At 46.8% G+C, this 11820-nt stretch overlaps 1 protein-coding gene across 1 annotated transcript in view; it reads left to right on the top strand.

Annotated features, from left to right (window-relative positions):
* The first annotated feature begins 1957 nt into the window (after window positions 1–1957).
* ADGRG3 (adhesion G protein-coupled receptor G3) overlaps window positions 1958–11820 on the top strand; it is a 19701-nt gene continuing 9838 nt past the window's right edge. Inside the window, exons 1-2 of the mRNA XM_004704872.2 lie at window positions 1958–2092; window positions 11319–11457. The gene's annotated coding sequence lies outside the window, so the exon portion shown is untranslated. The remainder of the gene's footprint in view (window positions 2093–11318; window positions 11458–11820) is intronic.

An 11820-nucleotide genomic window follows, 5' to 3' on the forward strand; every position in this document is an offset into this window, starting at 1 on the left:
TGCCAGCAAGGCTCCTTATGGAAAACACTCAATAACTCTTTGTTAAATAAGTGGGTGACAATCCTCTGCTCTCGAGATTGGTAGTAGGGCAGTGAAATGTTCAGAGACCTGACAACACTCCCATCTTCAGTCACAGCTGTTCTGGTGGCTTCTAGCTCCAAAAGGCCCTTCAAGGTGCTTCTCTTAGGGCTGCCTTGTGACAAGGCTGTCTTAGAAAAGGCTAGGGTCCCACGAATCTGCTCCACACTCCATCAGTTACGAGATGTGCCACATGCCTTGGCTTATCTCTTCTATCTTACAACAACCCCATGAGGTGGTGTTGTCTGTTGTCGTTGCTATGTGCCATCAAATTGGTACCAATTTATAGCAACCCTCTGTACGGTCATGAGACTGGCCAGTCCTCACGGTCATGATGTTTGAGTTCATTGTTGTAGCCACCATGCCGGTCCAGCTCTTGAGGCTTTTATCTCCTTTTGGCTGACCCTCTACACCCCTACACTTTTATAGATCAAGTTGACATGAAACTATGTAACTACCACACAGCGTCCAAGTAGCAAAAAGCAAGCAAAACAACAACAACCAAACCCATGTCATTGTCCATCAATAGGACACCTGTTGAAAAGTGTTGCAATACCCATCAAATGGAATGGCACCCAACTGCTTAAAGAATAAGGTGGTGCACAGAGGGGGAGAGCTCCTTCAGATATATGGGATCTGTGGCAAATGGACTCCATTCATGTAAACCTTAAAACAACCTACCTACCAATACCTGTGCCAGGTTAGCAAATTTCCAGAAGGCTGTGCAGAACTTAAAAAACTGACGGCCGTTAAGTCGATGCTGACTCATCGTCGCCTAGTAGGACAGGGCAGAAGTACCTCTGTGGGTTTCTGAGACTCTAACTCTTTCCGGGAGTACAAACCTCATTGATGTCCCAAAGATCAGCTGTGGGTTTTCAACTACTGACCTTGCACAGTAGCAGCCCAATTCATAACCCACAACACCACCGGAGCTCCTGGAAGGTCGTGCACTTGGCTGTGAAAGATGGTTTGCACAGGAGGATAGCCTGGGGGCTGCAGGCAGAGCATCTTACTGTTCATGATGTCCTCATGTGCTGTTTGACATTTCAGAAACCTCCATGCATGTGCTGACGGGTTGAGAGACAGACAGCATGTGGACTCGCAGACAGGTCCATCATAGATTTACGAATTATTTTAACCAGGAGATTCTCAACTCCTGGAATGAGTAGTAATGGTTCTTTGAACACCCACAGTGGGTTTTGTCCTTCTTTTTAGGCCTCAGAATTTGCAATGAAGGTATCATTAACCCTATTTTCAGATCAGACGAGGGAGCCTCAGAGAACACCAGGCCCATAGCTAGGAAGTAACTTACAGCCCTGACTCCGTCCCCTTTACCGGGTGAGTGACAGTTGGACCAGAAGTCATGAAAGCTGGTCTCTGGTCCTAGAGGAGCCTCCAATTAGCTTGACCAAGTGACCTTCGCCAAGTTGTTGTGCCCTAGGGGCCTTGATCGAATGTGTTCTCTCCCCACTTCAGGAAATCGTGGTGAGAGTCATAATGTGCATGCTGGAGAATGAGGCCAACAGGACAACATACACCCAAGAGTTAGACCCTACAGCCACAGATGTGAGGGCTTTGGGAAGTCTGCTATGGGACACTCACGAAATCCAAGAAGGCTTCCTGGAGGAGGTGATCAAGCCAAGCTCTTTATACATTCTTTCCCCAAAGTATCCCACTATGAGAGGGAGGCAGTATCTCCTTCCACCTTGGAAATCGAGACCAGGCTCTGGGTAGGAAGCCAGCTCAAATACACACTACCAGCCACATCACCAGGGTCGGGAGCCCAAGCCCAATCACAATCTCTGCTCCCCTCCTCTGACCAAGAGCCCAGTTCCACCACTGCTATTCCTCCCTCAGGTGCGACAAACACCACGGTTCTGAAAGAGGAGTCAAGACTTGTCTGCCTGCGGATCAGTGACAACCTATATGACTCCTTCAGCATCAACAGCATCGGCAAGTGCTTCAAGAAGTGTGGGCTGGAGGATGAACCCTGCAGTTCAGAGAAGCTGCAGAGGTGAGGAGGTCCTTGGAACTGGGGCAAAAACCTGAGGCTGCAGGGAAGCAGAAGCAGCCAGGAAGGGGATTGCGTCATCATCCCCGCCGGCCACCTTGTGGGACACCCAGGGGCCCTGCTGGCTCAGGACACAGAGATGACTCAGCTCTGCCTTGGAACTGAAGGGGGACAGATGTAGGCCCAAATGTTGATGATTCAGAGTGAGATAGACCTAGATAGGAGGATAGTCAGTGGTCCAGCTGCGTCCAGAGAAGGAAGCCTGTCTTGCTTCCCCCAAGAAAGGAGGCAAACCATGCAAGGTCTTCGAAGAGGGACGGCATAGGCAATTTCCAGTTGTACCCTGGCAATGGGGGGTCCAGGAAGCAAAATCTAGAGAGAGCTGAGGGTAGAGCTACAGTGTTCTGAGCTGTGAGAGAGGGCGCTTTCAGGGGGCCCACATGGGTGGGGATAGGTCTAGAAAAATAAATAGGAACCAACGGATCTGGATTTTTAAAAAATACCAATGCAAGGCAGAGGGAAATGTGTGGACTTTTTTTTTAGGAGACGAAGAGCAGTCTACTTGCCACTTTAGAAAGATTGCCCCGGCTCCTGGGTTGGTGATACAGAAGGAGACGTGGTCAGGTGGTCAGCGTAAGCATGAGGACTGTGTGTGAGATCACTGAGACCAAGAGACTGACGAGATGTGGACAGGCAGGAAGGAGGAGTGTAAGATACAGTATCTTCATGAGTCAGCTCCCAAATCACCCTACCTCTCTCTCCTCCACTTCATTCCGATCAGCGTTGCCCATCATTCTTCAGGGACACCCAGAACAGCACTTGGCTCCTTAAGCAACAACCTGTCAGGTGCTGTCTCGCCAATTCTCAGATAGTAGACTGCCTCCTGGGACTTTCTTGACTGTCGACTGCCAGGTCTTTGCTCTGTGGCACTTCTGGGGAAGCAGGAGAGCAGGACTGTCGTGCCAGCAAGGCTCCTTATGGAAAACACTCAATAACTCTTTGTTAAATAAGTGGGTGACAATCCTCTGCTCTCGAGATTGGTAGTAGGGCAGTGAAATGTTCAGAGACCTGACAACACTCCCATCTTCAGTCACAGCTGTTCTGGTGGCTTCTAGCTCCAAAAGGCCCTTCAAGGTGCTTCTCTTAGGGCTGCCTTGTGACAAGGCTGTCTTAGAAAAGGCTAGGGTCCCACGAATCTGCTCCACACTCCATCAGTTACGAGATGTGCCACATGCCTTGGCTTATCTCTTCTATCTTACAACAACCCCATGAGGTGGTGTTGTCTGTTGTCGTTGCTATGTGCCATCAAATTGGTACCAATTTATAGCAACCCTCTGTACGGTCATGAGACTGGCCAGTCCTCACGGTCATGATGTTTGAGTTCATTGTTGTAGCCACCATGCCGGTCCAGCTCTTGAGGCTTTTATCTCCTTTTGGCTGACCCTCTACTTTGCCAAGCTTGATGTTCTTCGCCAGGGACTAGTCTCTCACAGTACATGAGAAACAGTCTCGCCATCATCACTTCTAAGGCGCATCCTGACAACACTTCTTCCGAGACAAGTTGTGGGGTTAAAGGGGAGAGGGGACCCCACAAAACATCACAGGTCCAGTAGGCACAATTGCACAGCGATAATAAGTAGAGATTATAGTAAAGTCATAGAGAGCATGAGAGTTAAAAGATGGAGTCAAGTAATGGAGTCAGATGCAATTCATGGTAGCATTGCTCACCTCAGCCCCACTTGGTGGTCCGCGTGGAGGGAGTCAGCACAACTTTAATGCTTCTCAAACTTCTATCCCTCTCTGGGGATGTGCAAGCCCCCTAATTACAGGGGAAGACATACGTCACAGGAAGGGGGTGTACAATAGGCATACACATTGTTAGAAGAGGCTCTATGATAGGCATAAGCATAACAGGAAGGGGATGAGCTAGGGGTGTGCCCATAGGAATGGGAAGGTCTAGGGTTATACATGTGACAAGATGGCGGACCCTAGATTCATAATGGCAGCCTAACCTTGGTCATCCTTGGGCGGGTTTGACCTCTCTGGTGTCTCCTACAAGGAAACAGACAACTACTATCCTTATCAGAAGGGAGTGAGCCCTACTTGTTGTGGGATAAACAGTGGTGTTTACTTGTTCCAGATGTCTGATAGCTCTTAGGGAGAATGACCCCTAATCTACTCCTGATGACCTCCAAAGTGTACAGTCATTCTCAAGCTAAGTCTGGCATATATTTGGGGGAGACAAGTTGGGAGAAGTCCTTCTGTTTCCCACAAAAAGCATTGTTTGTTCTCCTGGCCGCCCCCCCCCCCCATCAGTGCCGGAGGGTCCGAGTCTCTGCTCATCCTCACCGGCGTGTGCCATGATTGCCGGGGTGCGGTGACATCACACCGTTTTGATTTGCATCTCTCCAATGGCTCATGCGTATGAGCCTGCCTTCAGGTTTGTTGACAGCCTGAGTGAGTGTCTTCTTTTCTGAGGCGTCCATGTCCTCTGCCCACTTATCTATTTGTGATGGAGCCATTGATAGTTTTCTATAACGGATAGACTCGTCCCTTATCTGACTTGTCATTGCCAAACGCTTTGCCTGGTCTGTGGGCTCTGGTTTCACTTTTTCGGTTGACGTCTTTGGATCCACAGTCGTGTCTAAGTTTTAGGAGGCCGAGAGGTCCGAGTAATCTAGTTTGTCTTCTGCTGTGTATGTGTGTTTTTTAAAAATATTTTTATTATGTTTATTATTCGTGCCACGTAGCAGGGCCCTCAAGTTTGCCCCTACTTTTTAAAATTGATGATCTTTATAGACCTAAAATTTACAGTTAGATCTTGATCCACCTGGGACTCAGGTTTGTATCTGGTGTAAGACAGAGGTCCTATTCCATTCATTTGAAAATGGATATCTGGTTTTTCCAACACCGCTTGTTAAAGAGACGAGCTCTCCCCCCACTTAATGTGTTTCAGCTTTTTGTCAAAGACCGGTGGTCCTTAGGTGGATGGATTTAATTCTGGATTCTCAATTCTGCTCTGTTCATCTACATATTTCTCTTCGGACCAGTGTCTGAGAACGTTCCCATGCCATGCACAAGGTTTTCAGTAGCTTCTTCCTCCAAGGTGGGATCAAATCTCCCAGTAATTGATGCTCTCCTCATCCCCTTCATAGTATGCTGCTGTCCTTCTTATTTCTGTTTGTCCTGCTGTGATGCCGCGCCTTCATTTCTCATCAAATTATCTGCATCCGCTCCTTCTTCCCTTGGCTGTAGTTGTCAGTGCTATCCTTTCACAGAGACACCTCCTTGTCTCGTTGATTCTTCCTATTGCTTATTTCTGTACTGATCTTGATTACTTCCTTCTGGTAATTGTAGTCTTAGTCTGATGTTCTTTTCCTAATTGTTGGAGGTGTTGGCTTAAGTCGTTGATTTTGGATCGTTCCTCTTTCTTGATGGATGTATTTACGGATACAAATTGCCCTGGGAGCACTGCTTTCATTTTGTCTCAAAGGTTTTGGTATGCCACGTTTTCATTCTTGTTTCATTCAAGGATTTTTTAATTTCCTCTGTTATCCCATAGTTTTTAAAGATTTTTTTTGGTTTTACCCCCTTTGATCTTCCTACTGTTGATTTCTAACTCTCTAGCATTGTCCTCTCAGAAGATGATTTCTAATATCTAAATGTATTTAAATTTATTTAAATGTATTTAAATTTATTTAGCCTGGCTTTGTGGCTTAACAGATGGTCTATTCTGGAGGATGTTTCATGAGTGCTGGAAAAGAACATGTATTGTGCTGTTGTTGGGTGTAGTGTTGTGTATATTTATGAGGTCAGGTTGGTTGTGTTTAGTTCTTTTGTGTCTTTTGTTGAGTTTCTTTCTAGTTATATTCATCTAGTGTATTAAAGTCTTCTACTATTATTGTAGAGCTGTCTATTTCTCGCTTCAATTGCCTAAGAATTTGACGAATATATTTTGAGGCACTTTCTTTGGGTGCATAAATACTTATTATTGTCATATCCTCTTGTTCACTTGACCCTTAATCATTATATGATGCCTTCTTTGTTTCTATGCTGGATTTTGCCTTAAAGTCTATTTCACTGGAAATTAATATTGCTACTCCTGCTTTTACAATATAGCATTTAGCTTGATATATTTTAGTCTATTGTTGTCTGTGTGCCTAAGGTGTGTCTCTTGTAGACAGCACACTGATGGGTCCTGTTTCCTGACCACCCTGGTACTCCCTATCTCTTGACAGGTGCATTTAACCCATTTACATTCAGCATAACTATTAATAGGTATGAATTGATTGTCTTATTAGTCCACATATTTTCTTTGTTGAGTTAAGTTTGTGTGTGTGTCATTTTCTTCATTGTTGTTGGAGTGCTTAGTAAATCTTTGATTTCCCTCTTAAGTTTTGATGAGTTTATTCATTTTCTTTGAGATAACTGTAATTTATTCATTTCTTCCCCGTTTGAAGCAGTCTATTTTATCTTGAAATCTACTTCACATCCTTTCTATTTGAAGGTTCTGTAACTAGCTACATGATTCCTGTTCTTTTCTTTGAAATTGTCTTCATGACAAGCTGATATCTCTGGTCTGCTATTTTCAGTCTTGTGTGCTTGTTTTACTTTAGGTATTTCTCTGTCTAGATTGAGTTCTGGGTGCTGTTGTCCAATATGCTAACCTCGGGTTGTTGTCTACTGTTTTTGGTTCTCTGTCTAAAGAATTCCCCTTCGTAGTTCTTGTAAGGTTGGTCTTATTTTTACAACTTCCTCTAATTTATATTTATCTGGAAATGTCCGAAGTTCACTATCATATTTGAAGGGCACTTTTGCTGGTATAAGATTCTTGGTGGGAAATTATTTTCTTTGGAGAGAGATATATAAATATTTCCCCCCATTGCCTTCTTGCCTGCATTATTTCTGCTGGGAATCAGAGCTGACTTTTACTGGTTCTTCTTAGAGGTAACTTTTCTTACTTTCTGGGCTGCCCTTGGGGTTCTTGCCTTATCTTTTGTTTTGGGAAGTTTGATTACGATGTGTCTTTGTGATGTTCCTTTGGCTCCTATCCTGTTTGGGGTTCTGTTTAGTTGCTTGAATTCATATCTTCTTGTCTTTCATGATGTTAGTGAAGTCTTCTTCCAACAACTCAATTGTCTCTGTTCTTTTTGTTGTCTCTTCTTGTTCTGAAAGTCCAGTCTTGTGTAAAATACTCTTCTTGATGGTGTCCCACATAATTCTTAGGTTTTCTTTGCGTTTTTGTTCTTTTACTGATTGTTTCTTTAGCGTATTAGTACTTGAAGACTTGTTGTTAAACTCACTAATTCAACCTTCCATTAATTCAATTCTATTTCTTTATTCTTTCAACACATTATTTCTGAAATCTTAGTATTAATCTTTTGGATTTCTATTTGCTGTTTTTATGTGCTTTCCAATTTTTCATTTATTTTGTATGATTGTTCTTGAAATGTTTTCCTGAATTCTTCTAAAGTCCCCCTGTTTTTCCTTGCTTTTGCCTGAATTTCCCCCAATCTTTCTCTCAACCTGTTGAAAGAATCTAAATACCATTCTTTTGACTTTCTTGTCCGTAGTTCCAATCCCATTCCTTCCTGAGAAATGTCTTCTAGCTCTATATTTAGTCACTTGCACAAACCACGCTGTCTTGTTTCTCCACGAGGACTGAAATTGTCTGTTATTACCAAAACAATGTAGTGTTGTGGTCTATGTAATTAGTTAATGACTGTATACTGCCGAAACTGTGGCTGCTCATCACCTGGGTCCTGATTGGTGTGACACAGAACGTGGGTGTGTGCACGGTTCTCTGTTTGCTGCTCACAGTGGAGGTGGGTTTGGCTGCTCTCTGTTGATGATCATTTAGGGTGGGGAGTGGCCCTCAGCCAGCAGGTGTTGCCTTCAGGAGGTAGGCGTGTGGCTGAGCCATTCGGTTTTAGTTGCTGTATCCTGTTGGGTAGGACAAGTAGGGGAGCAACAGCAACAAAGAGATAAAATAAAATAAAAATAAGCAGGATAATAGTTCAGGGAACCTACAGCAAGAAAAAATGAACTCACGGCTACACATAAGCAAAGAAGAGGAAAGTGAACAGGGGCTGAGAAAGAGAATAGAAAGAAGACAGGATACAACAAGCAAAGCTAGGGAGGTGAAAAAGAAATGAGAATAGTTAAGAGGAAAGAAAGAGAAGGAAAAGAAAAATGTAAACACAGAACAGAGGAAAGCTGTGAAAGAAAGGATAACAAGCAAAGCAAGAAGAGAAAGGGAGAAATCTGGGGCAGAGGCAGGACCTAGAGAAGAGAAGACTGTGGAGGGCGGGCTACGTGGCACAGTTCACACCCTCTGCCAGCCAAGAAGCTCATGGGGTCAGGGCTAGGGATTCCTCCTTTGATGGACTTTCTGCTGCCTAGATGTTATATGGGGTCAGCGACCTGACCTGGAAGCATTTCATGCAGCTCAGATCATGGCTGAGGTCAAGGTGCTTGATCCCAGGAAGAACTCTTTCAGTTCAGAGGGCAACTAGGGGTAAACCAAGTGGTTAGGGAAGAAGTTCGTGCCCACCCGGGGCACTGCACCTTCGCTGTTCTGGTGCTCCTGTGCCGCCAGACATGGAAGTGATGCACCAGGAGCCAGCCCACAAGGGTAAGGCTCTGACCTCGGGCAGAGCAGGGATGTGCAGGGGTGTGTGACTCACCCCTAGGCGGATGAGGCTGGGGCTGGCCATTCCTCTAGGAGAGTGTGGGCAGCAAGAAAATCCCACTTTTCTTGTCGTCGGCCGCCAGTGTGGGTGCTCGTGGTGGTCCTGAGCAAAACCAGGCTGATTGTGGGCAAGCTGAGTCAGACCAGCTGGCATGTCTCCCATCTAGCTTCTCTCTGGCTGTTTTTGTTCAACCTTTTCTCCTAGTTGGTATTCAGTCGACTTCTCTAGCCTTTCAGCGAACTCTCCAACTCCCTCTCACCTCTGCACAGTCTTACCCAGTCGTTTGTTAGATGCTACGAAGAGCACAGCTCCCTCACTGCCAGCCAGTCCATTTCCAGAGGAGCCCGCCCCAGGGGCAGCTTTCCCAGGTGGGTACAGGGGCTCCTGCATGCTTCCTGGGCCTTCCTGCTGGAAGCAGACAGGGCCCAGCTTCACAGGACTGACATCCCAGTAGAAAGGGGACCCAGCAGACACCATTGTGACATGAACACTCCAGGGGAGCTTGTTTGTACCACAGGAACGTTACCAAACCAAACCAATGGGGGTGGTGGTGGTGAAGGCGGTAGTGTGTGTGTGTGTGTGTGTGTGTACATACACTCGAGCCAGTTGCCACATCTTGTGACAGCTGCCCTGCCTGGCCCAGTCAGTTCTCCAAGGGCTCCTGGCACTGCCATCCTTGTCCCCTGACTGTGTGGGCTCCAGGCACCTCTCTTATCTGCTGGGCAGGCCTGGCTCGGGTGTGCATGTTCACACTCGGGACTGTTTACACATGTGGTCTTAGCCTGTGGCTTCTCTGTCTTCTGATGTCCCTCTGTGCCTTCCCTCACCCTTTGGGACAAAACAGTCTTTACTAAACACCCTTGCATAAGCTCAAAAAAAAGAGGACATAGTAGAACTCTGTCTATAGGACAGAGTAGAACTGCCCCTGTGGGTTTCCAAGACTGTAACTCTTTGCGGGATTAGAAACCCTCCTCTTTCTCCCATGAGTACATGATATCAAGTAACTCACTACACCACACACAAACAACAACAACCCTCCCTGGCTACTTCTTTCCAACAGCCTTGGCCTAGTTGTGCCTATTTCTACTGCCCTCTCACTCTCCTCTGCTCCATCCCATTACCTTGCTCTTCCGATGCTGACTTGACGGGTTTCCGAGACTGTCACTGCTTACCAGGGTAGAAAGCCCAAGTTTTCTCCTGAGCTGGTGGTGGTTTCAAACTCAGCCCAACTCATAAGCACTACAGCACAGTACACTTGCTCAGAATTGTTAGGGGGCGGTTAGGCAGCGGTGCTCAGAATCCCAGGGAAAGAGAACCGAGTGGTGCCCAGGGGCACCGGGAGGTTTCAGCACCACGGAGAGCACTCATGCACGTGCCTCTCCCTGACATTCTAGCTAAGGAGCCTTGGTGGGCAGTAGCTAAGTGCTCAGCTGACAGCCAGAGACTTTCCACCCACCAGTCTCTGGGTGGCAGAAAAGACCTGACAGGCTGCTCCCCGTAAAGATAACGGTTTAGGAACCCCACGGGGCAGCTCTACTCTGCCCTAGAGGATTGCTGTGAGTTGGAATCAACCCGATGGCAGGGAACAAAGACGACGGCAGTGAAGTGAGTGCCAGTTAGCTAGTGTGTTCTGTCTTGCTCTACAACCAGCTCTTTCTCAGACACGCCCAGTGGTCAGAGGCCGAATCTCCACAATTCATTTGGCTCTTGCCATGAATTAAATTTTGTCTCCAAAAATATTTATCTCAATTTGGCCTGTCCATGATTCTCAATGGCAGCCTTGGAACGATGCGATTCTAGAGTTATGTAATGACCTTTCCTCATCATGGGGTCTGATGCAATCAGCCAATCAGATGAGAAAGGATTCGGGAGGGATACAACATCTTACTCAGGGCACAGTCTTGCCTGGATACAAGGGGTGTTTCTGGGGGCGTGGAGTGAATGACCTTTTATTTTACAAAGCAGAGACATGAGTAGAGAGATAGAGGGACATGCTACTACAACAAAGGAAGAACTGGGATCAGACAGAGCACATTCTTTGAACCCAGTGTCCCTGTGCTGGGAAACAGCTAGACTCTTGGGAGAGTCATGACAAGAACATTCTCCCAGAACTGACAGAGAGAGCAAGCCTTCTCCTACCGCTGGGCACCCCAAATTCAAGCTTCTAGCTCCCCAAACTGTAAGAGAATATGTTTCTGTGTGTTAGCACCATCTACCTGTGGTATTCTGGTATAGCAGTGTTAGGTAACTCGGTAAGAAAGACTTCAGTAAAGGGGCTGATAGTCTCAGGCATGCCACTGATGAAAGCCCTCACAGGGAGGGACAGGACCCACTAGCATTGCTCCCAAGCCACCTCCTTCCTCTTATAGCAACCCCACGCCTGCCCCTTGGTCTCCTGGATGGTCCCTCTCTCCCCCAAAAACTGATGTTTGCTGCCCATGGTTTCTCCCCTCCTGTCACTCAAGCTGGGAGCCAGGGCAGTGCGTCACTCTGCCTATAACAGCCTACCCTCTCCCCTGGCCCTTGGTCCTTTGCAGATACTGGCTAGACTATGAAGCCCACGTGGTGGAGCAGAGTTCGGTGAACATAGTGAACGAGTCTTTTGTGAAGACTTTGGTCCAGAACCTGAGCACTGACATCTCAGAGGACCTGCACTTCTCCCTGGAGCCCTCGCAGGTGAACAGTGCCCCATCCCTGCAGGCCGGTCCTGCCTCCCTTTCCATCAGAGTTCTGGGGCAGCCACGGTCTGTGCTTGGTGCTCATCATAACTTATTCCTTCCAGGTCCCTTTTTGACATCGTGCTGCCTCCTTGTTCAGGGGTGCTAGTGAGTGGGTGCTGGTAATCCATAGATTGTCCAAGGTGCTAATGAGAGATGCCTGGAAGAACCCAGAATTGAGAGCCAGCAGAACTGGCTTCTTGTCCTAGACATTCTGCCATGTTCCTAGGTGCCCCATGGGAAATCCCTTTCCCTCTCAGGACCATAAAGTCCTCATCTATAAACTGAGTTAGAAAGCTCCTCCCAGGCAAAGGGCATTTAT

The sequence above is a fragment of the Echinops telfairi genome, unplaced genomic scaffold (assembly GCF_000313985.2).
Source record: "Echinops telfairi isolate 266 unplaced genomic scaffold, ASM31398v2 ScPeMD7_2291;HRSCAF=2852, whole genome shotgun sequence".
In the NCBI taxonomy this organism is placed as follows: Eukaryota; Metazoa; Chordata; class Mammalia; order Afrosoricida; family Tenrecidae; genus Echinops; species Echinops telfairi.